The sequence below is a fragment of the Buteo buteo genome, chromosome 14 (assembly GCF_964188355.1).
Source record: "Buteo buteo chromosome 14, bButBut1.hap1.1, whole genome shotgun sequence".
Taxonomy (NCBI): Eukaryota; Metazoa; Chordata; class Aves; order Accipitriformes; family Accipitridae; genus Buteo; species Buteo buteo.
Window position 1 is genome coordinate 14,111,378 of NC_134184.1, and position 23,521 is coordinate 14,134,898.

A 23,521-nucleotide genomic window follows, 5' to 3' on the forward strand; every position below is an offset into this window, starting at 1 on the left:
ATAGAAAATGATCATAGAATAAAGGACATTCATGACTTCTAACTCAATAGTATTTCAAGACTCAACATGTAAGATTAAACCTGATGTCAGGAACTCAGCACAGGTAGAAGTTCTTGTCAATGATTATTTTATCACACACTGAAGTGTGTAGTCTTGTAGACATATAAGTAGCTCATATTTTTTCCCCACCTCAACTCCTTTAAAAATCCTCTGAAAGGAATCCTCTAAAGAAAAAGAAATAGGTAACCTATCCATCTTATCATTAATCTAAAAAAAATCTACTTCAGAACAGAAACTGATGTGCAGGAAGATATTTTAATTGAATGTTTTTAGATTACCTTACAGAAAAAAGAACTTAATGGCTTCATTGGCGTAAACCCTTTATAAAAATAAACAAACTTTGAAAAATCAATAAATGTGTTTGATGCTCTAAAGATACATTTTTTAATTCTGTGATTTAAAATTAGAACATTAAAAGAAATGTGTCAAGACACTGAAAAAGTCAGAGGCAGTGTGTCATATTCTTACTATATAATTACGAGAGATCAAACATATCAAGCTAAACATGCTGCAGAGATGTCAGCTGAGGTATTGAAGCATGATTGCACGTTAGCGTAGTGCCAGACTTAAGCTACTAAGTCCTGTCCAATGTTGTCTCAACAACATGAAAATATTTCTGCTTCTGTATGTAAACATGAGTCATTCTCTGCGCTGTACTCCATTAAGCAGTAGGGACATTTCCAAAGTTGCTTAAATGTCTTAGTGCTTGCAAGGGCAGGGCCAAACATGAAGTAAACCCTTTATTTCTTTAATTATGCATACATTTTACACTAGTTCTTGATCTTTGTTAAGTGTTTTTATCCATGTAGTACTACATTGATTTCGCCATGATATGACCCACACTACAGATGCAGCAGTATTCTGTGTGCAGTATTTTACTGTGATCGTGAGCAGTATTTTAGTCAGAACTGCTTTTAAAATGCTATTTTTAAAGTAATAATTTAATCTCATATTTGGTACCAGAGTAGTCATTGTTCAAATGGCTGATACAAATACCAATAAAAAAATTCACTTTTGCTATTGGTAAAGTGTTTCATTTGTAGTTTCAATTAGAAATAAATAAAAGTAAGAATAAACAAGAACTGAAAAGGATCTGTTTTATCAATCTTACTGGTGATTTAATAAAAAGTTTGTGATTCCTGACTCAGTATTTCCACATCACCTGTATATAATCTAAAATGACAAACATATTTATAGCCAGAAGTTGCCCTCAAGATATATTGATGATGACTGTACAATTCTCTGAAAGGACTAATATTCACTTTATAGGATGGTTCAGTTATGGATTCTCATAAAATCAGTATCAATTGACATCTTGAAGCAATTTGTTAGTCTCAAAATGGCAAAAAAAAGAGAAATATTTTTTAACATTTTGGTAACTTTTAAATGCTAGGAAAAAGGGGGCACAGCAAAACTTTCAGTTTTCTAATAATGAGATAGTTACATCATGAATGGAATGTAGTGCTGAAAAAATTTAGTTTAAAAAATAATTTATTTTCTTAATTGCAAATTAGATGTAGCTCAACATTTCACTAGATATTTGAAATGTCTTGTTGAATAAAGGAAAATAATACTTGAAGATTTTTCACAAGCAATCTAGGAAAATTTTCAGTATGAGAAATGTGGAATTTTCTTAGAGCTAACTTACTGATTAGGTGGAGTTATGACTGTTGTCTGAAACAAGAAGCTGACTTCTTGATATCAAAATTAGGAAGAGCCACTGTAACAGGAACATACAGCTTCCACTAAAGATGGCCACAGAATTTCAGTTTTCCTTCATCATTCATGTATTTTACAATGAACATTATAGAGAAATGTTTAATCTTGATTGGAATACTTTTTGGAGGTTTCAATACATTTTCTGTAAGGTGTTCCATGGGTTAGTTCTTGTTGGTAAAATATTGCAAATTTCAATAGTCTGGGTTCGGTGAACAGAAATTTGGTTGCAAACTGGTTCACAAGTCACACGGAAAGAGGTCTCACACTAAGTTCCTAACTTAGGTGCCTATAACAGTGTGTTGTGAAGTTGAGGCTAAAGACGATATCTGAATGTTAAATCACAAATATAGCCTTATTCAGGCATGTTCAAGGTAGGTAATTTCAGACTAAAAATTTACATGTGACTTAAAGGGTGTCTAAAGTTTCTTGCATGTTCTTTGCACTGGTAAAAATTAATCTACAATTAATAAGGTGTCGTGGTTTAACCCCAGCCAGCAACTAAGCACCACGCAGCCGCTCACTCACCCCCCACCATCCAGTGGGATGGGGGAGAAAATCAGGAAAAGAAGTAAAACTCGTGGCTTGAGATAAGAACAGTTTAATAGAACAGAAAAGAAGAAACTAATAATGATAATGATAACACTAATAAAACGACAACAGAAATAATGAAAGGATTGAAATGTACAAATGATGCACAGGGCAATTGCTCACCACCTGCTGACCGACACCCAGCCAGTCCCCGAGTGGCGATTCCCTGCCCCCCCCTTTCCCAGTTCCTAAACTAGATGGGACGTCACATGGTATGGAATACACCGTTGGCCAGTTTGGGTCAGGTGCCCTGGCTGGGCATGAGAAGCTGAAAAATCCCCGACCATAGTCTAAACACTACTGAGCAACAACTGAAAACATCAGTGTTATCAACATTCTTCACATACTGAACTCAAAACACAGCACTGCACCAGCTACTAGGAAGACAGTAAACTCTATCCCAGCTGAAAGCAGGACATAAGGTAAGAAAGTTTGTACTGGAAAAGATCTTCAGGAAGATGAGTAGATTTATTTGCATATATTTTAATCAATCAGGAATAGTTCTGCCCTTTAGTTATATTAGCCGTTTATACTGTCTTATATAAACCTTTTTATTTTATAGATAGATGTTTTTGCTTGTTAACATTATTTTTTGCAATTAAAATGTTTTATGAGGGAACTAGTTTTCCTTATAAGTAACACTTCCAATATTTTTACTGCAGATTTTCTTTGCTTGATGATGGCAATTGTGTAGCAATTAAGTTGTGTGTAAGATTCAGAAAACGGTAACTTTAAATTCTAATTATTTACTGATTTTTAATAATGGACTTGGCTTAATATGCATAATTAGTTATCATTCATTGATCAGTTTGATTCTTTATATTTACGGTGGTAATACTCTGAGGAGGGTCTAAATTTCAACATTCTTTTCCCTAAACATTTTCTTGAAAAACAGCTTGCAAGATGACTGAGAGCTCTATGCCTTTTACCAATAATTCTGTCTTGTCATAATCACCAGACTGCTAAAGTTTTCATAATATAAATACACTTCAATGTATCTTTCAGCTTTATTTCAAGGCAAGGTGAAAGTTGGTTCAATTCTTGTTCATACCTAGTCATTAACATAACACCCAGTAATCTTTATGAAAAGCTCACAACTCTGTTGGCAGCAAGTCAAAAGCTACCACTGTCACTAAAGTGATAAGGCATTGAGCCAATTTAATTGTTAGGCATAGTGTGGTGGTGTGCTTCCCCCACCCCCAACCTGACCTTTAATTCCTGTAATGCTGCTCAAGTGATAACCACCAGTAGCAGTCATAATGGATGCGCCTGGTCGTGATGGCTGCATCTGGCCCAAAGTGGCTTCAGGAAAGACAGATAACAACACAATAGCCAAGGGCTAATTTGAGCATTGCACCGACCTAACCACAGTGCTGGTCAAGGTCCAACTCAAGCCAAGTTTGGAAGAAACTAACACATGTAGTCAGTACGTAAATATGACTATGTGTCAATTATATTATTCCATAAATAGTGATCAGCCCAGGGCCTGTTGAGCTCTTCTGCATGGCAGCGGGCTGCACGACAGGATCTCCCCCTGAGTAGGGATGTCTCTCAAGGTTACACCTGCTGCAGAGATCCCTTACTCCTCGAGGTTGAGAGAGTCCCTGCTGCAACAGATTCTTGGTAAGTGATTAATAGCATGCTGAACTTTGAAATCTTAGCTAAGTAATATAAAGGATTGATTGTGCATATATAATCCTTTAGACAGAAACCATTGACCAAATCTGGGACTGTCTGGATCCAGCTGCACCTACACTCCCCTCTGAGAAGAAGTTTAGAACACAAGGGGTCCTTTCTGAACCTCGTGACTCAACAGGAAGGTCTCCCTGACAGTTTTGGCTGACCCTGTCCTCTATGGAGTAAATAGTCAAGTGTACCCTGCCATCGAGTCTTGTTAAACCACTGTCGTGGTTTCAGCCCAGTCGGTAACAAAGCACCACGCAGACACTCGCTTACTTCCCCCCCCACACCCTGGCCCAGGTGGGATGAGGAGAAAATATAAAGAAACGCTCGTGGGTCGAGACAAGGACAGGGAGGGATCACTCACCACTTATGGTCATGGGCAAAAGACAGACTCAACTTGGGGAAGAAACAAAATCAATTTACTACCAATCAAATCAAAACAAGAATAATGGGAAGTAAATACAAACCTTAGCACACGTTTGCCCCAGCCCTCCCTCCTTCCCGCCTCACCCCCACTCCCAGTTCTCTCTGCCTCCTGCCTCCGAGCGGCGCAGGGGGACGGGGAATGGGGGTTGGGGTCAGTCCGTCACACCTTGTCTCTGCCGCTCCTTCCTCCGCAGGGGGAGGAGGACTCTGCACTCCTCCCCTGCTCTGCCGCGGGGTCCCTCCCGCGGGAGACAGTCCTCCACAGACTTCTCCAGCGTGACTCCTTCCCACAGGAGACAGTCCTCCACGGACTTCTCCAGTGTGACTCCTTCCCACAGGCGGCAGTTCCTCACAAACTGCCCCGGCGCGGGTCCCTCCCGCAGGCCGCAGTCCTTCAGTCCCAGCCTGCTCCCAGGGAGCGGCGGCCATCTTGGGGGGCCTCCACCCCCTGCTCCGGCGTGGGCTCCTCTCTCCCCGGGCTGCAGGTGGGCATCTGCTCCCCCGCTCCCCTCCGTGGGCTGGGGGGACACAGCCTGCCGCCTGGTCTCCCCACGGGCTGCAGGGGCATCCCCTCCTTCCTCCCTGCCCTCGGGATCTGCACAGGGGTTCCTCTCCCATCCCGATCCCCCGACTCCCGGCAGGTTTCCCCTCTGGAATCTGTTCTCCCAGAGGCGGGTCCGGCTCCCAGCTGGGGAAACTTCCAGCAGCTTCCAGCAGCAGCCGGACCTGCCAACCCTCCCTGCTACCAAAAAGAACCGTGCCAGACAAACCCAAAACATTTTGTTAAATCGCTGTTTTATATCAATGAACATCGTGCTGCTTCTTTCTTACAAGTGAAGTGCATCATTCCATCTGTGACGCATAAGCAGTTCCTGGAAGCTCCAAACCATTTTGTAAAAGCAGTTTGAAAATGGTATTTCAGGAGACAGCAGCAAATACTGTTGTATTTAGATGTAAAATGTTAAAATGTTCCTAAAGAAGGTCCTGGTAAATCAGCATCAAAGGGTCAAAGAGTCTCTGGAGATTCCAACTTTTAAATCTTACTTTGACTGTTACTTTTTTGTGGGCTTGGATTCAAAATTCAGAATATAATTCCTCTCACCTGAAGTTAGCTATCTAACATTTGATCTGAACTATTCATTTAGAATCTTCCAGGAGTCAAGGGACAATTATTTCCAGGGATGATTCATCATATTTCCCTTCAACATATATTACAATTCAGGATGAACCATTTCCTAGAAATGCCTGTTTGATTTCACTGGCTATTAAGAAAGCCTACATAATAAGTTTAGGTTACATGCCCAACTTTGAGATCGTTAATTCCATTCATAATAGCTGATTCTACTTTCCATTATGTAAAATAAATACTAAAATTAGTAAAAAAATAGTTTTGATTTGCTTTTGTTTTTAAAATGTATTTAGTTTGCCTTTTATTAATTGAAGATAAGCACAGCTGAGCATCTTATATCCTTTATTGCCTGTCAAGTAAATACATAACTAATGCAAAATTTCAAAGGGATTTACTATATTAAAATATAAAGTAAAAAAAAAAAGGAAGAATGTTCAACCCATTAATCTCTATTATTCTTGGACTTGTATGCTGCCTGCCAATTAATAAGTTTGGTAAAGAGTCTGTTTTTATAGTTGTGGATGCTATTGCAATGCAGAAAACTTGAGGAGAAGCAGCTAGGCAGAGTCCTCCGTCTTTGACTCAAAGCAGATTTACCCAAGGGTAACACCACACCTGATGCAGTTTCTACTCAGGCCATGAGTTCAAAAGTCTTATACAGGCTTGAAAGGTTTGGACTATCTGCTAGAGCCACCTGTACACAATCTTCTTATTTTTGAGAGAAATCCTTTTCATGCTGTCACCACAACCAACTTCAATTCAGGAGTTTTTTCAAAACATGTAATCACTGCATAAACAGTGGTTGACCTCAGCAATGGTCAGTGCCTTCTAACAGTGGATGTACTTATAAAAGGAGACAACTGGTAGAATTACTGCATTGTTTCCAATTCTACCTCCTGCATGCCTAAAGAGAAAGAACATGAAAGACCAGGCCAGCCCATTTTTAGTAGCAGTAAATACAAGCACAGCTACATTTGTATGTATTTTCTGAAGCAAAATGACTGGTTTTGATGACTATGGAACTCCTCTCTGAAAAGCTTCTTCCTACAAAATTCTCTTAAAAATGCCACAGTGTTTGTTTTTTGAGTTCTCAGTTATTTTTTCTCCTTGCACAATGCTGTTATATCCATAGCCATTACAAGTAACTTCAAAAACAAATGTCACAAGTTTGTAACTGTACAAATATTCATGACTTGTCCATGATTTTGCCTGAAAAGAAAACAAAGATAACACACTGTTTCGCCTTTCTCAGAGTTCAGCAGTATATTGCTTATAGCCTGCAACCGCAACTCAGAACATAGCACTTGAAAAGTAATATAGCTGTATAAATATATGTAGCATTAAAGGAAAATGCTAGTATCTTTCAGTAAAGAGTCTATCAACTAAGAGACAGAAATCGATTGAATACCAGGTAGGTTTTTTTTCTAGACAGAGATTGTGCTTACTATTGTGAAACTGTTTTTTGTAGAGAGGACTGGAAGGTGAGGTGAAACTGAGAAAACTGATTGAGCTAATGTGTTGGCTTATATAGCACTGCGAATGCTCTTAGGCTTTATGGGTTGTGTGAACAGCAGCAAATTTAGCAGACAAAACATCTGGCCTCAGTACAAAATCTGAGCAGCCAGGCACTGTGATGTCCCTAAACGGCTGGAGAATAATGTGAAATACCTGCATAAAAAGGGGTAGGGATTTTCTCAAGAAAAAGCAATGTTGTGATTTCATTTAATCTTATTTATAGTAAGCCATCAAAGGACCTTTTTATTATATTTTTTTCTACACAGGATGAGACTCTGGATGAAGACACAAACCTTATTCTATAATTATTTATCAGCAAGTTAACTAAGAAAATTATTTGCTCTGTTAACAGCAAGAAGAAATAGTGAAATATCAATTCCCTATTTACAGAACTAGGACCAAATTGATCTCTTCTGTTGCTACACTGCTTTTCTTGAATATTTACCAGAAATGAAATCACTTTTGCAGTAATACTTTTACAGGTTATTTCTTTGATAACTGCTTTTACCTCACTACAGTTACTTATGTTGCGTATCTACTCTAATAATATGACTTTGGATAACAGTTAATTTTAATACCTCCCAGGAACCCCAACACTAAACAGGGATGGACTGGATGAGTATAAGAAGAATGTGTAGGGAAAGGACAAGCCACCAATCTGTGAGTGGCAAACAACTGTCATAAATTAAAGATTTTGTCTAAGAATTTGTGCTGCTTCTTGAAAGTGAAAAAGATGCTAGCTTAATACCTACTGATGGTAGAAACACAGTATATTTCTCAGACGATTTTACTCTTGGAGAAAACTCTTTAGCTTCTGAAAGGTCTTCCAAAGGGCAAATGCATTAAGGAAGATCACATACAAAGTTTTTTATAGATGGTGTCCTAGGAAGATTTACACAGTACAGAAATTTACACAGAAAATTTAAAGTAGGAAAATCTTGACCTGCTTCATATGGTCTTACTATACTAGATATAGCCAGCACATTACTATATATTCCATTTTACTGTGTAATGGAAATCAAAGATTTATTCTAAAGACCTAGATGTCTTGCAGTGCCTTGGTATTGAAAATACATTTACGTTTCCAAGGCAAAAGAATAACTCGATGGTGTGCAACTTCTAAAAATATATATATTCATGTCTTCTGGGCAGGCTTAGTCCCCAGAAAACCCAATTGGAAGTCCTGCCTCCCTTATGATTGAGATGGAAGAAATCTGTACCCCTCACATGACTCATTGTGGAGGGAAAGGTAATGCTCGTCTTCCATAGTAATACTAGGGTTGCATCCATGCATGGAGTTGTAAAATAAAATAAAATAAAATAAAATAAAATAAATTTCCTTTCATTATTTTGTTCACCAGAGGCAAGAATTTAAATTATTCTATCTAATATCTGTTATCCTATGTGTTTTTTAAATTTAGCTTCTAGAAAACTTTATTTCAGGTCCTCTTCTGTTGACCTTCAAAGCCAATCATTCAATTACTTGTAGATACAAATTGATTTCAATTAATATGTCCATTAAAAAGGAGGTGAACTATATATATTATTCATCCAAATAGAGGTTTTCTGGACCAATGTTACCAAAAGAGTAATAGAATGCATCATTAGTAGTAGTCTGAAATGTCAAAGTCTTTCTATGCTGGGTTACAAGCTGAATCCAAGGTAGGACTTCCTTCCCATCCATGTGATCCCCACAGTAGTCCACTTACCTATCCTAGTTGATAAAATATTCTTAACACATCAGTACTAAAGAGCTAGCATTAACTTGACAATAAAAGTTATTAAAAAGAAAAATCTAGGTGATGTCGAGTAGTACATGTTATATCACAGGGTACAAAATCTTGCTCCTGTAATTCACTGTTATAGCATGATGAGAAGAAAGTTTATTATAAATTAATTTGAAAAAGTTTTTCAAATTCTTTAAAAGAAATTAAAAAAGGCATTTACTGCAATCTAAGATTTAGTTCTGTACCACAATGCACAGTCCTTGGAATTGATACAGAGTGTTCATTAAATGATGCATACTGCAGTACTTCAATAAGTTGCACACCATAAAGAATGTTTTTCCTGCTGACTGCCCCTTGCCAACGAACTCTCAATTACACTGTTTCTAGTGTGAGTGTCTCTAAGCACAGATGGAAATCAGTGGTATAGAAATCTTGTTATGATTCAAGTGTTTGATCAATTGTTTCTGCAGTTCTGCAGTTTTGTCATTTACCTTGGGTGTTTCGATTGTTTTTTATTGGTTATTTTATTGAGTTGTATGTAATCTTGTTTTCACCAGAGACAATCTAGACATTTAAGACAAAATTTAGTTAGTCTGAGAGGCTAAATTTCATTCTTCTGCTTTTCTTCCCCATTCTCTTCCTTATTCCCTTCTCTTCTTCTTTCTAAAATTCCTCTGTTGAGGGAAGACTTGATTGCTTCTTCATTTTGTCACGTACAATCCACTATATTGATGAAGAAGTCTTATCAAGACATCACAGTTTGTCTAACTGACAGCTCAGTCCTGGAGTTCAATTGCTTGACCTCTATTTACTACTTTACTTAACATTTTGGTACTTTCTTTTGACTTATTGCGCATAGGTCATCTTTGTACATTTGAAAGTCTTCTTTTGTTCCTCTGTCTTTTACAGATAATGAATGTTCTTTGTGTCTTGAATAGGCTTTGAATTTAAGTTCTCTAAATTTTAGATCATGGCCCCATTTTATACAATCAACAGACGTGCTATATGAACCATGAAGCAGGCCTTTTCTTGCATCATAATTACTAAGGATCAAGCATAATGGTATAATACCTTTCCTCTTGTTTCCTTCTGCGTTCATAGAGTTATATGCATGCTTGTTGAAAATGCATTTCTAAATTGCTTTGAACTGTTTAGAAAAAAAAAATACTGATTCTTATTTTATTCTTATTTAGGATTTTTCAGAAGTTAATTAAAGGCTTACTTTTCCTGTGTGGTATTTCTTTACAAATTAGCTTTTTGTTTCTTTCTAATAGGTTATTTCTGAATTCTCAATTTTGGTCTACTCCTTGGTACCCACTAATGAAAGTTTCAGTTCCTCCATTAACTTTGTTTTAATAATCTTGTTTATTTCAAGATTCACTTTGCAAACACAGCCAGTACTGTGAATTAATTTTTGAAGGATAAACATTCTGTAAGTGGTTTGCAATAGAAGGTAGAAAGAAATGGAAAGGACTTCCAGTTACATCATTTTCTAGACTGGTAAACTAGATATATATTACATATTGGAACTGCTATTAAACTGCTGTATATTGTCATCAAGAAAATTAAAATAAATACCTAAAAAGATAAGAGATTTTCTTAAATACTGAAAGGATATACAAAATTCCCTGGCACTACATCTAACACCATGACCAATCAAAATATCACCTCTGAAAGTTTAGAGCAAAAGATTAATCCTACTAAAATCTGTGAGATTATGTACATATTTAAAGATGAATGTGTTCTTAAACACTGGGCTGGATTTAAGGCCATAGACAGTAATTTTTATAGTACCAGGCAATGTTCCTCTGATTCCTTTGATACACAGCTACAGATACAGTCACAATGTGCCAAATGTTAGAAGAACTTAATATATTTCTTATGCTCCTCCTTTTCCAGAAAATATGCTTGGGTTTTTGTTTTGGTTTGGTTTGGTTTGGTTTGTTTGTTGGTTAGGGTTTTTTTGTTTGGGGTTTTTGTTTTGGGTTTTTTTTTGTTGGTGTTGTTTGTTTTGTTTTGTTTTGTTTTGTTTTGTTTTTTTAAAGACAGGCAATGATTAGTGCTAGACTAACAGCACAGTTTAAGCAGGGAACATGGTCCAGCTCTGAGAAGGGAAACTGTAGGGTTGAAATTCAGAACCTGGAGACCATAAAACGTTACAACTGGAGTTTTACTGCCTTCCAATGCTCAGATTATATCTTGGCTATTTTGGAAGGTCAAGCCAGCCTCAATATATGTCTTCTATGCTTTTGCTGAAATATTTAGTGAAATAGAATACACAAAGGGATATGCTACTTAAAAATAAAGATCAGCCAATCCCCACCCCAAACCTTCACTATTTTATCGATTAGCTTAATTCAGGAAGTAAAATGTGAAGGCAATACATTAGTGCTTTGACAAATACAAACAAACAAAAAGTTCAGCTCAATAACCGCTGTAAAAATGTATTTTGATTCTATGGTTTTTGTTAGAAATTAGGTTTAGAATTCTATCATCTCTGGTTAATTTAATGAGTCATCACTTCCATTCAATCCTGTTTTAAAAGAACAATAGTTAGGAGGTAGGAGGGAATAACAAAGGGAATTTTTAAGTCCAAATCAAAATATTTGTCTGCTTGTCCTTCAAAGTAAAAAGCAACAAAAGAACTTAATATTGTGACCAAAGATTAAATTTTCCCAATCTTATATGTACACACACACACACTCCCCCTTATTACACTTTTGCCAAATTTCCAAATAAACTTTTATTTTAAGGAAAATCTCAAATATTTCTTTTTGACAATATGCAAATATTGAAATTTAACTTTTTACATTATGTAATATAATGATATATCTTTTCAACACAAAATCGGAAATAAGTCCAGTTGACGTGAATACTTCCTTTTTATTAATAATTTTGTCATAAATAATTTTCCTTGCTCTTTTTCCAAGCCACCACTGCAGAAAGTTTTTCCTTCCATCTCATTCTGTCCTCCCACAGGCAAAAAAAAAGTGCAGTGGAACAACAATATGGCCAATGTTTGAAGCAGACCTCCTTTTCTAAGAAAGGAGAAAATAGAGTGGAATATTTTCATTTAATATGAAGAATATCATCTCACATCTGTAGCACAACTATCCTCTCTCTTCAGTTCTTGAATTCTTCCCATGACGGTACATAACACAGTGCCCCTGACAGTCTGAAATTTTGCATAGATTGCCCTATATTTTGTCTTAAACATACTTCAAACAGAAGTGTTTCAAAAGAGGTCAAAAGTAGTTGCTATGACTGAACACTGCTTTTTAGAATTGAATAATTAAAATCTGTTGATAATTTGAATTGATACCTGAGAACCATAGCTGTAATTCTTTCTGCACATAGAATAAATGTTGTCACTTTGTCACTCTTTTTCCATGCTCCATGGGTTTAGGGTTTGGGGTTTTCTTTGTTTGGTTTTATTATCAGGAACACAGCCAATGTTCCCAAAACATGAACAAATCTGACATCCCAGGGACAAATTCAGTGATAATACAGATAGATAGCCGTTCAGTGAACTTTCAGCTTGCCTTAAATCATTTTGATAAAGCATGTATTACAGATGGTTTTGAGCAGAAAAAAATAAGGAAGCTCCTACAAATGACTTGAGAAAATTTTGGGTTGGGAAGTTTCAGCTGGGGAGAGTTTCTGCTTTGATGAAACATGGGCTGTGACAAGACAGTCAGAAAGTTTTTCTGACTACTCAATTCTCTCCTCATCTTTATACTGACATCAAACATTCCCCAGATATTATGTCATTCCAGGCTATGTGGACCATGCAGATTTGGAGAATTCATATTTCACAGGCATTTCTGCATTTCATGAAATTAATGTGATGTGTAGTCTCTGCAAGTCAGGCTTAGGTAGGGGTGAAAACCAGATGAGTGCGATTTGATTTTAAGGTGTTACCTCATTTGTATCCATTTCTCTCTGCCTCTCACACACACACACTCTCATTCTGTGGCCAAAAATGGGTGTATTCTGTGTTTCATTGCTTCATAAATGTTCTTGGATTATGCAGATGAATTTTAAGGATTCTATAATTTAGAAGCTTTTCACTGAAAAGTAGTGAAGCAGTGAAGTAACCAGACAGAACTGATTTACACTGTTGTGTAATTAAGTATATTATAATCAAATGTATATGAAAACTCAGCCAGGCAGTATAACTCTAAGTTAGATACAGTCTTTTCTATGTTTATTACATAGGCTTCAGTGAAATAAACAAAGAAGTCTAGTTAACTTCTGCTAACTAAAAAAAAAAAAATAAAAATACAGTAAGATGACAAATGTTTTCTCCATTCCTCCATGGTTCACTGAAACCTTGGTTCTCTCTGTTACCTTGTATTCTTTCATATGAATTGTGTATCCTTAGGTATACATAGCTTGAAATGAAGATAATGTAATGAACAGGGCTGAAAGAATTCAAAATTATTTAATCACAAGAAGGCAAAGGTGAACTTGGTGTTTTAATACTTTTCTAGATCACATGTAAGTTTATTTTAGCAATCAGTGAAAAATACTTATCTACAAATGTATAAATGAGAACAAATAATGACAACATCAAATTTAATTTGTGTAATGTTAATTCTCTAGTATTAGAGATTTATGGAAGGCCAAAAAAAAGTAGTTTCCACTTTACACATAAAATATTTTAATTAATGAGACTAGCATTGCTGTTTTAGTTACAGGGTGATCTATTTTATTCCTCCTAGAATTAAATACTTTTAATTTTTCCACTGGATATTCTATGTATGGGCCTTGTATACATAACCAGTGACTGACAGAAAACAAAGTGCAGCAATGAATAGTCATTCTCCCTTCAGAGTGAGGTGACCAGTACACTCATATGAAGCTGGGGTGGAACTTGTCCCACTCAGTATATTTATAACTGATCTATAAAGAAAGGTGTTTTCTGATGAGGTTACTTCATTTAGTATAGCAAAGGTGAAAGTGGATAACAAAGGCTTACACAACAATCTCAATGGTTCTGAATCACAGAAGAGCAAGGGGAAAATCCTTGGATAAGTAGCTTTCCTGTGAAAAGGACTATAGGGCTCTACATTTTCTGATTTAGACATAAAACTTACCTAAACATGAGTTTTTCATGTCCTAGGACACCAGTTTAGCCTCTGTATCTTCCTTGCCTGATGACTAGAGTATACAAACTAGAAAAAACACAACAGGTAGGCTTATAAAGAAAGAGGTTGTTTGCAAAGTTATTGTACATGTATCTGTAAAAGAATAAATATAAAATGTTTTAAAATACAGGAAAATATTTATTTTTTATTTCATAGAATTTTAGAAATACTGGTTGAAAGGGTCTACCATTTTTTAAATGCCCTTCAAGCAGTTGCTGGCAGCTTTTAGAACTTTCATTTTTTTTTCTTTTTCTTTTTTGGTAATGTTCTGCTCTATTAAAACTGTAATGCAGTAATAAACATAAACTAATCCTATTGAATTTTAACTAAAATATACTTTCTGAAATGTATTTTGTTGTGTAAGTTAGGTGATTGTCTCAAGAAATATGACAGCATTTGCACTGTTGCTAAAGGTACAGGAAAGGACTCTGTATTTCAGACATAATAGTTACCATAATAAAGACATAAATGAGTGCATTTCATTGAAAATAATGAAAAAAAAAAAAAAAAAAAGGAATTATGAATTCTGGGGTTCTTGTACAAAAAGGAAAGCAAACAAACCAACCACTTCAGCCCAAAGTGAAATGCTGTGAAAAATAAGTGAAAACAAAGGATATATCCAGTTAGTTAAGTATGCAACAAATGCAAATTGCAGAAAGGCAAAACAAAAAAAAACAAACACCAAATGAACCCCCCCCAAAAAATCCCCAGCACAATGATCCAGTAATTTGAGTGGTTGTGTAAGATTTGAAAACTCTTGCCTTCAAATACTTTACTGACCAGTATGTCTGTCTGGCCGCTGGGACATGGGAAGCCAGCAACTGGGGAGACTAAGCCCAGCCCCTGGAGGGATCCACCTTGTGTGTGTGTATGTATGTACGTATATGTTCTCACTAGTGGACCTCCATCCTGCTCAGCCAGACAGGGGATCAGGAGGAGGGCATTAATGCTGTCTGTATTCCTATGAGGACTCTGAGTGTCCGTGCTATGTGTGCCTGGCCACATATATATGTGTTTATGTTGTGATGCATGTTCTATGGGCATGTGCCTGCTGGGAACACATCTTCAGCCTTGTGACTGGTAGGATCTGGAGGGACACGGAGCTGCAGCATCCTTAGCTGTCTGGGAGTGTTGGATATTTTCCTCTAACATTGTCCAATGGCAATTCATCACCTCACTGCAATGACTCTGGTAGTCTTGTGCAGCCTGGAGCAGTGGCTCCAGGCCTCTTGTACACCTTCATCAGGTCTCAGCTGCTGTGATAACTGCCTCGTTCCTGTTTTCACAATATGTGATCACTGGCACTCCTTAAACATCAGCTAAGTAAGAAAATGGGCCCAGGTCTTTTTCACCTCCCATCCTAAGATCTCCTCCTCAGAGGGAAGCTCCTTCCACTGACTTACGCTTGCATGTTTGAATCACCTCATTAACAGAAGATCCTCTGCATGTCCCTTCTGTCCATGCAGTGCTTCCCATTCTTGGTGCTGTGGTTTATAATGCTAGAAGCTGTTAGTAGGTGTGAATTGTATGAGGTTTTTGGATAATACACAACTTCCATTAACTTCTTACAGACCATCTAAACACCCAGTGATCTCTTAGCACTGGTAACTCGTCTGGGGGTGGGGGTGGGGGGAAGCTAATGATGCCAGAGATGGTTTTTCCTTGCAGGGCTTTATCTAGGCTCTGTCCAAAATGAAAATATGCGTTATATAGTTCTCAATTTATTATATACTTAAACATTATAAATATATGTATTTATTTAGCATTAGTGTGAGTTAAAGCTTTTATAAGATTAAAAATTACCCTCCCCATTTTAATCTCTCCTATGTGTACATACACTCATGGTTTTGCATATGCATATATACACACTAATATGCATAATTAAACAATTTGATACAGATTGTTCATGTGAAAACTGAAATTCAGTTTTAATTATTAGAATGTAAAAGAAGAGATTTCATCCTGAAATGAATGCAAACCAACCTGCAATAACAGCAAATTTGAATGCAGATTTGGCTATATGGCTCTAAGGATACAACCACTTCAGTTTGCTCAATCACATTTTCATGCTGAAAATATACAGTGATAGCAAGGGTCAGTAAAAGTACACTTGCATTCCCACAGACTAATGTTTCATGCTTTATTTTTGTATAAAACTTGCAAAGATATTATGCTGCAGAAACAAGTTTTTGATGCTTCTTTTAGTTGAAATAAAGGAGCAGAACTAGGAAGATCAAGAGGACTTGAACTAAAGGAACTGAAGGAGCAGGAAAGAGCTGACAGCTCTTTAAGGACATTTTTCTGAGAGTGCCAGAGCTCTCAATTCCCACATGTAAGAAATCAGGCAAGGAAGACGGAGGACCAGCATGGCTGAGTAAGGACCTCCTGGTCAAAATAAAATGTAGGAAGGAAATGCACAAGCAGTGGAACCAGGGACATGCACGCTGGGAAGAATACAAGGATGCTGTGTAGGGATGGTATTAGGAAAGCTAAGGCACAGCTGGAGCCAAATTTGGCAAGGGATGTAAAGAACAGTAAGAAGGGCTTTTACAGGTACATTGGTCAGAAAGGGAAGATAAAAGAAAATTTATTCCCCCTGGTAAACAAGACAGGAGAACTAGGGACCACAGACATGGAGAAAGCTGAGGACCTCAACAATTTTTTTGCCTGAATTTTCAATGGTACTCTCCCTTCCCACATCTCTCAAGCACCTGAAAATCAAGGCAGGGACTGGGGCAAGGAAGTCCTTCCCATCATAGGACATCAGGATAAGACTACTTGAGGAACCTGAACATACACAAGTCCATGGGACCCGATGAGATACATCCCAGGGTCCTGAGGGAATTGGATGATGTGTTGCTAAGCCACTCTCCATCATATTTGAAAAGTCATGGCAGTCAGGAGAACTTGCTGAGGGTGCACGTAATCCCACTGTCCATGTTGCCGACAAAGATGTTAAACAGCGCCGGTCCTAATACTGCCCCCTGAGGAATGCTACTTGTCACCGGTCTCCAACCAGACATTGAGACGTTGACCACAACTCTTTGAGTGTGACCATCCAGCCAAATCCTTATCCACTGAATGGTCCATCCATCAAATCCATGTCTCTCCTACTTAGAGACAAGGATATGCAGGACAGCATCAAATGCAAGTCCAATACAAGTCCAGGAAGATGACATCAGTCCCTCTTCCCTTATCCACCAATGCTTTAACCCCATCATAAAAGGCCACCAAATTTGTCAGGCATGATTTGCCCTTAGTGAAGCCATGTTGGCTGTCACCAATTACCTCCTTATTTTCCATGTGCCTTAGTATAGTTTCCAGGAGGATCTGCTTCATGATCTTGCCAGGCACAGAGGTGAGACTGGGTGGCCTGTAGTTCCCTGGGTCTTCCTTTTTTCCTTTTTTAAAAACGGGGGTTATGTTTCCCCTTTTCCTGTCAGTGGGAACTTCCCCAGACCGCCATGACTTCTCAAATATGATGGATTGTGGCTTACCCACTTCATCTGCCAGTTATCTCAGGACCCATGGATGCATGTCATCAGGTCCTGTGGACTTGTACACCTTTAGGTTCCTTAGATGGTGTCGAACCTTATCTTCTCCTACAGTGGGTGGTTCTTCATTCTCCCAGTCCCAGCCTTTGCCTTCTGCATCTTGGGTGATGTGGCTGGAGCACTTGCTGGTGAAGACCGAGGCAAAAAAGTTGTTGAGGACCTCAGCCTTCTCCATGTCCTGGGTAACTAGGTCTCCTATTTCCTTCCAGACAGGGCCCACATTTTCCCTAGTCTTCCTTTTGTCACTGACATACCTATAGAAGCTTTCCTTGTTGCCCTTGACATCCCTAGCCACATTTAATTCTATCAGGGCTTTGGCCTTCCTAACCTGATCCCTGGCTGCTCAGACAATTTCTCTGTATTCCTCCCAGGCTACCCATCCTTGCTTCCACCCTCTGTAGGCTTCCTTTTTGTGTTTGAGTTTGTCTAAGAGCTCCTACTATCATCATAATAATATTAGCATTTGTAGCTGAATTCCAAACTCATTAGCTATGTTCTACACTTAAGATAGCAGAAAGAGACTTAAATAATTAGTTTAAATTTTTGAAACATCCTTAATATTTTGTTATCTCTCCTTGAAGATAACAGGTAACTTTTGGGTTTGATTTTATTTGAAAATCAATTATTCTAAGTTTTTCCATAAAAATTTCATTTTCTTAATGAACTAGCCAGAGAATGCCTTTAAGACAGAATTGCCAGCTTTAAAGCTAAGGAGTCATCTGGGATCCAGAAGCAGAACTACATAATTAAATTGCTAATCAAATTAATATGTTTTACAATTTAAGAAATAACTTTAAAACTGAATCATGGAAAGGATTATATTTCCTATTGCACTTCTTTGCAACGGCAATACCTTTTTTTTCAGGAAGCATTAGACAGAAAAGAATTCAGTAAGTTAATTTGGAAATATTTTTTATAATGAAAACATTCATTGTGTGTAAGAATTTTGAAAATGGTCTGATCACAGAGGTCAGTGTATTTACAAATATATTCATAAACAGTCACTCAAAGTCGTAGATTCCTCCATGGTCATTTGAGACTGCTCAGATGATGGGGACCTTCTGTGTAAGAGATACACAGCCTTGTCCCAGAAAGTTTGTCTTTAAAAGTAGTGACACCCCAGTTACACTGCAGTTTGATGTCTCTAGAAATAGATCACTAAATTAAATAAAGTACTTCTTGTACTTTACTGCAATACATATTCCTTCACCAAAACTTTTGGAACTAGTACCTATACAGTTACAAGAAAGAAACTGAAAAAAATAGGATCAAAACCATACAAAATGTTTGCTGTAAAAATGACACCTAAGAGACTCTTCAGTTATACTATATGATTTACTGACATTATTAGAGAACTCTGGAATGGTTAATAGCAGTCTAGAGTCAATGAGGTCTGGTTTTATTCTTATGGCTCCTTACATATTAAGTCATGAATAAAATAGTTTTACTTCAGTCACATTTCTAGGGTTATTACACTTATGATACATTTAGTCATTCGTTTTTCAGATTAAGGAGTTAATCTTTAGAATATTTAAATTAGAAATTAATGATATTAAATCATCATATATCAAAAAGGAAATTTTACATTCCAAAAATGAAAATAATATACTTAATACATTGCTATTTCATAAGAACTTGAATTTCACTACTCTTCTCAACACCAAGTAGTAGATCTGATTTTTTAATAGGCCACTGAAATAAACAACTCCAACATAGTGAACGTTTGCTTAACAATGTCATTGATTATTATTCAAGCATTACTTAAACGTATTTGTGTATTATAAAAATCCCTTACTATAAAAGAGGCAGAAGAAAAAAAACAATGTCCCCTTGTACTAGCTTATATATTCATTAATTTAATTTAAAATAAAAATTTCAGTTTGTTAGTAGCCTGCTTTAATGAAACAAATGAAACATAAAGGAACCAAAACCTCTACTCATAAATTCGGTACTTACAGTGAATTTTACTAGGTATTGGATCTTATCTGTTTACAACATTAATGTTACACAGTCTCAGGCAGTGCTTTGTTTATAACAGCTAGCATCATCCCAAGAAACTCCCAAGTGTGGTTCAAGAGTAGCAGACAGTGATCGCTGTGCAATAATGAAAAGAACCAGGTTTATTTGAGGCAATGTCTAAAAAGACAAGAAAATCAACAATGACTAAGAGTACATTTTTCATCAAGCAACCTTTTCCTACGAGCAAGATGTCGAAAACTCGAAGGAAAAAACAAGGCGGTCCCTTTTCCTGAGTTCCATTTGAAAGAATAGGAAAATAAAAGCAAGCAAAAAATAAGAATTACTCTATAACAATCTGTTTATTTTATAGAGGAGGTGGCAGTTTCACCACATCTTAAACTAAGCTAGACTCCGCCTACAAAAATTGTAAAACCATTCTAAGTCTACCTGCAAACCCAACGTATTCCTTGCTTTCCCTCAAAACAGAAGCTTTATTAGGTAGTATAACCTGTCTTGAGTAAGCTTGTGTTGTGATAATGATACCCTGTCAGACCTTTGACTGCCCAAACTAACTATTTGTATTATGATGGCTGTTGTGGTTTAACCCTGGTAGGCAGTGAAGCCCCATACAGGCACTTGCTGACTCACTTCCCCCGCAGTGGGATGGGGGAGAGAACTGGAGAACTGGAAGGGCAAAAGTGAGAAAACTCCTGGGCTGAGATAAAGACAGGTTAATAGGGAAAGCAAAAGCCACACACACAAGCAAAGCAAAACAAGGAATTCATTCCCCATTTCCCATGGGCAGGCAGGTGTTCAGCCATCCCCAGGAGAGCAGTGGTCCATCACGTGTAACAGTTACTTGGGGAGACAAATGCTGTAACTCTGAGCGTCGCAACCCCCCTGCCCTGCCCCCGCCTTCTTCTTCCCCCAGCTTTATATGCTGAGCATGACATCATATGGTCTGGACTATCCTTTGGGTCAGTTGGGGTCAGCTGTCCCAGCTGTGTCCCCTCCCAACCTCTTGTGCCCCCCCCCAGCCTCCTCACTGGTGGGGTGGGGTGAGGAGCAGAAAAGGCCTTGGCTCTGTGTAAGCCCTGCTCAGCAGTAATGAAAACATCCCTGTGTTATCAACACTGTTTCCAGCACAAATCCAAAACATAGCCCCATACAAGCAACTATGAAGAAAATTAACTATCCCATCTAAAAAACAGTGCAAGGGTATATGGGATTGGAAACAAAAGCTGTTATTCTTTTCACTAGTGACCATTAAAAAATACACTTGTGATGAGATTCAACATCAGAAATGGAATTTAGCTCAATGTTAAGACACTTGCATTTAGGTGTCCGTATTAGTGATTAGGTGTCCAAGTTCTTGTTATAGTCAGTGGAAATCTGGGCTCAGTTCCATCATCCATAATGCCCTTTCAGATGCCCTAGGGTAACTGAGACATCCTCTTGGGGCTGATATATCAGAGCCTGCAAGGAGACTTGTACCTTTTCAGAGACATAAAGAGTTGAGACAGGTTACTCTATGGCTGTTTGAGTCACTCATCCATTTTGTCACTGGACCCCAAATAGGTCAAATGACCAAATGCTGGGATAGGACACAGCTGTCTAAACAAGGACATTAATGCCATTTTAGATTTCATTAGATAATCCCACCTAACCCCCAGATGATTCCCTGCTAAGACTTATGTCTCCTTTAGGTACTGTCTTATAACTGACATCCCCAAACACTTGTCTGGGATAACTTAAAACATCTCCAAAACCACTAGACAACATTATTAAGTACCTAAATTGCATCCCAGGTGTCTGTCAGTATGAGATGAGTCCCATGAGGAATTACCAGTCCGCAAATGGGTGAAGTTGAGCACAGCCTTGTGACAGTCTGATGAGGGTTTATAAGGAAAGTTGTCCAGACAAACCACAAATAAAGATTAGGACACTTGTGCAAGACACCTTTTCTATAGAAGCAATATGATTGTGGGCCGAGAAAGCTTGCCTGAATTCAGGAATGTCCCTGAAGTTCATAAGTATTTGGACACACACCCAAAACCTCTATGATTTGGGGAGCTGAACTGAAACTAACACTATGCAAATATTTTGTAGAACTCTTCCAAGAGATTCAGATATCTCCTGGTCAATGTTTTACCTCCCCTCTTTTGGATCAATCTGGTCATTTTCAGCCTTGAACAAAGACACTCTGGCAGGAGACTATACTCAACTGAAAAATATAAAGCAATTATTTATTGGTTTACATGCACAAGAGATAGGTAGTATCTAATGAGCTAATAAAGTAAACTTTGGTGTGCTTACCATTTTTGATAAGACATCTGAGTAACTGTTGGCCTCTACAGCTCCTAGGAATGAGTATTCTCAGTGTTAGTGAGTTGCCATCTTCCATAAACACCAGCATGGTGATGACAATAATGACTCAATTCTCTGATAACTCAAGCCAATGATCCAGTGACTCCTGGCTTACCTTTGTGTTGGCTTATTTGGTTTTGGTTTTGTGTTTTTTTCATTCATTGGGGTTTTTTTGGTTCATTGGTTTTTAGGATATTATACCTTTCTTTCCTTCTTAAGTCCTTGAGATACTAACGATCCCAGGTCATCTATTGAACCTCTGTCTTTAATTTCGCCTTACTTATCTCTACAGATTTCCTTGGAGCTCTTTCTCATAATTTCATGTATTTCTCAGAAGACCGGGTCAGAAGCTTGCTGTTGTATCAGATCTAGGCTTTGTATTATTGGAGAAGAAGCAGATCCATCTCTAGGAGGGAGAAGGAAGGTTTCAGGGGCTCTAAGAGAAAAGAAAGGCTACAGATGGTACCAGGGAGCCAACTGGTTTCTGAAGCTCAAAAATGATAAAGCTGTAACCAAAAAGAAGACTTCAGAGCTTAAATGCCCAAAGAAATTGTGTGTTTATTCTGCAAGGACTGAGTACTTCATGTCATATGAATAGAGTGAAAAGGAGGGGAAATGCAGGATAGCTAGGAAAAAGCATTGGAATAAAAACCAAGCAATGAACTGAGGTCAAGTGTCTTCCATGCTCTGCTGCAGAATGATTTGCCCTGTACACTCAATAATGTTTTGGAAGCCAAAGGAAAGAAGAAATGTTAAGGAAGGCAAAAGCTGTCAGTAGAGAAAACAGCATCAAATGAAGATGATGTCATGGAAAGAGCAGACAGATACCATAAAATGTTAAGGATAGTGAAGTCTGTGATCCCATTTTAATAAAAGTTTCCTGATTTCTCCCCACACACACACCCTTAAGGTACATTGGAAAGAAGAAATTAAAAACACTAGCATAGGGTCTTATTCTTAGGAGGTTCTAAGTTTATTGAAACAGAAAGGAGAAGCTGTTGGCCTTACAAACAAAACAGAAGTCAGAGAAAACAATTTATAGATGACCTATACCACAGATTAGAGATGCTTTGCAAGTGATATTTTGAGTTTGTAAGAGTCAAAGAAACTGTATGTTTACACTGTAGGAGCTGAATAAATCATGTTTTATATGTTAGAGAAAAGGGTAAATCCTGGATGCATAATTAGAGAACAGTTTCTGTATAGTTGATGAGCTACAAAGGAAATAAGGTAATTTCATTTTCCTTTTAGAGATGTTTTCCCACCAGCTTTTCTGTATTTATGCATTTGCTTCTGCACATAGATGAGAAACCAATGGTAAAACCGTGCACTTGGAGTCCAGGGAAGAAGGAGGTGAAGATTTTGTCTGGAGAAACGATCCTGAGAGCAAAAAGCTGCATGAAGACTAATGCCAAGGGATGCCCAGGGACCTTGGCCGGTGACACCCAAGACTGGTAACTGTGAGCAGTTCCACAGCAGAAAGTGGCACAACCTTCTGCCTGACCTTCCCAGAGCAGCAGTGATGTCCCTGCAGCAGAGGGAAGTCAAGACCTAGTGAATGTAATGCTGTGAGAGAGAGTGAGCAAGCGAGTGTGTGATTTAACCAAGCAGGGTAAAAGCTTTAATCTTGTTGGTTCTTAATTA

At 37.7% G+C, this 23,521-nt stretch overlaps 1 long non-coding RNA gene across 1 annotated transcript; it reads left to right on the forward strand.

Moving 5' to 3' along the window:
- The first annotated feature begins 2,692 nt into the window (after nt 1-2,692).
- Nucleotides 2,693-23,224, forward strand: LOC142039410 (uncharacterized). The gene is made up of 3 exons (XR_012652873.1): nt 2,693-2,789; nt 3,839-3,990; nt 23,181-23,224. It is a non-coding gene; the product is annotated as an uncharacterized LOC142039410 (long non-coding RNA).
- Nucleotides 23,225-23,521: the final 297 nt, after the last annotated feature.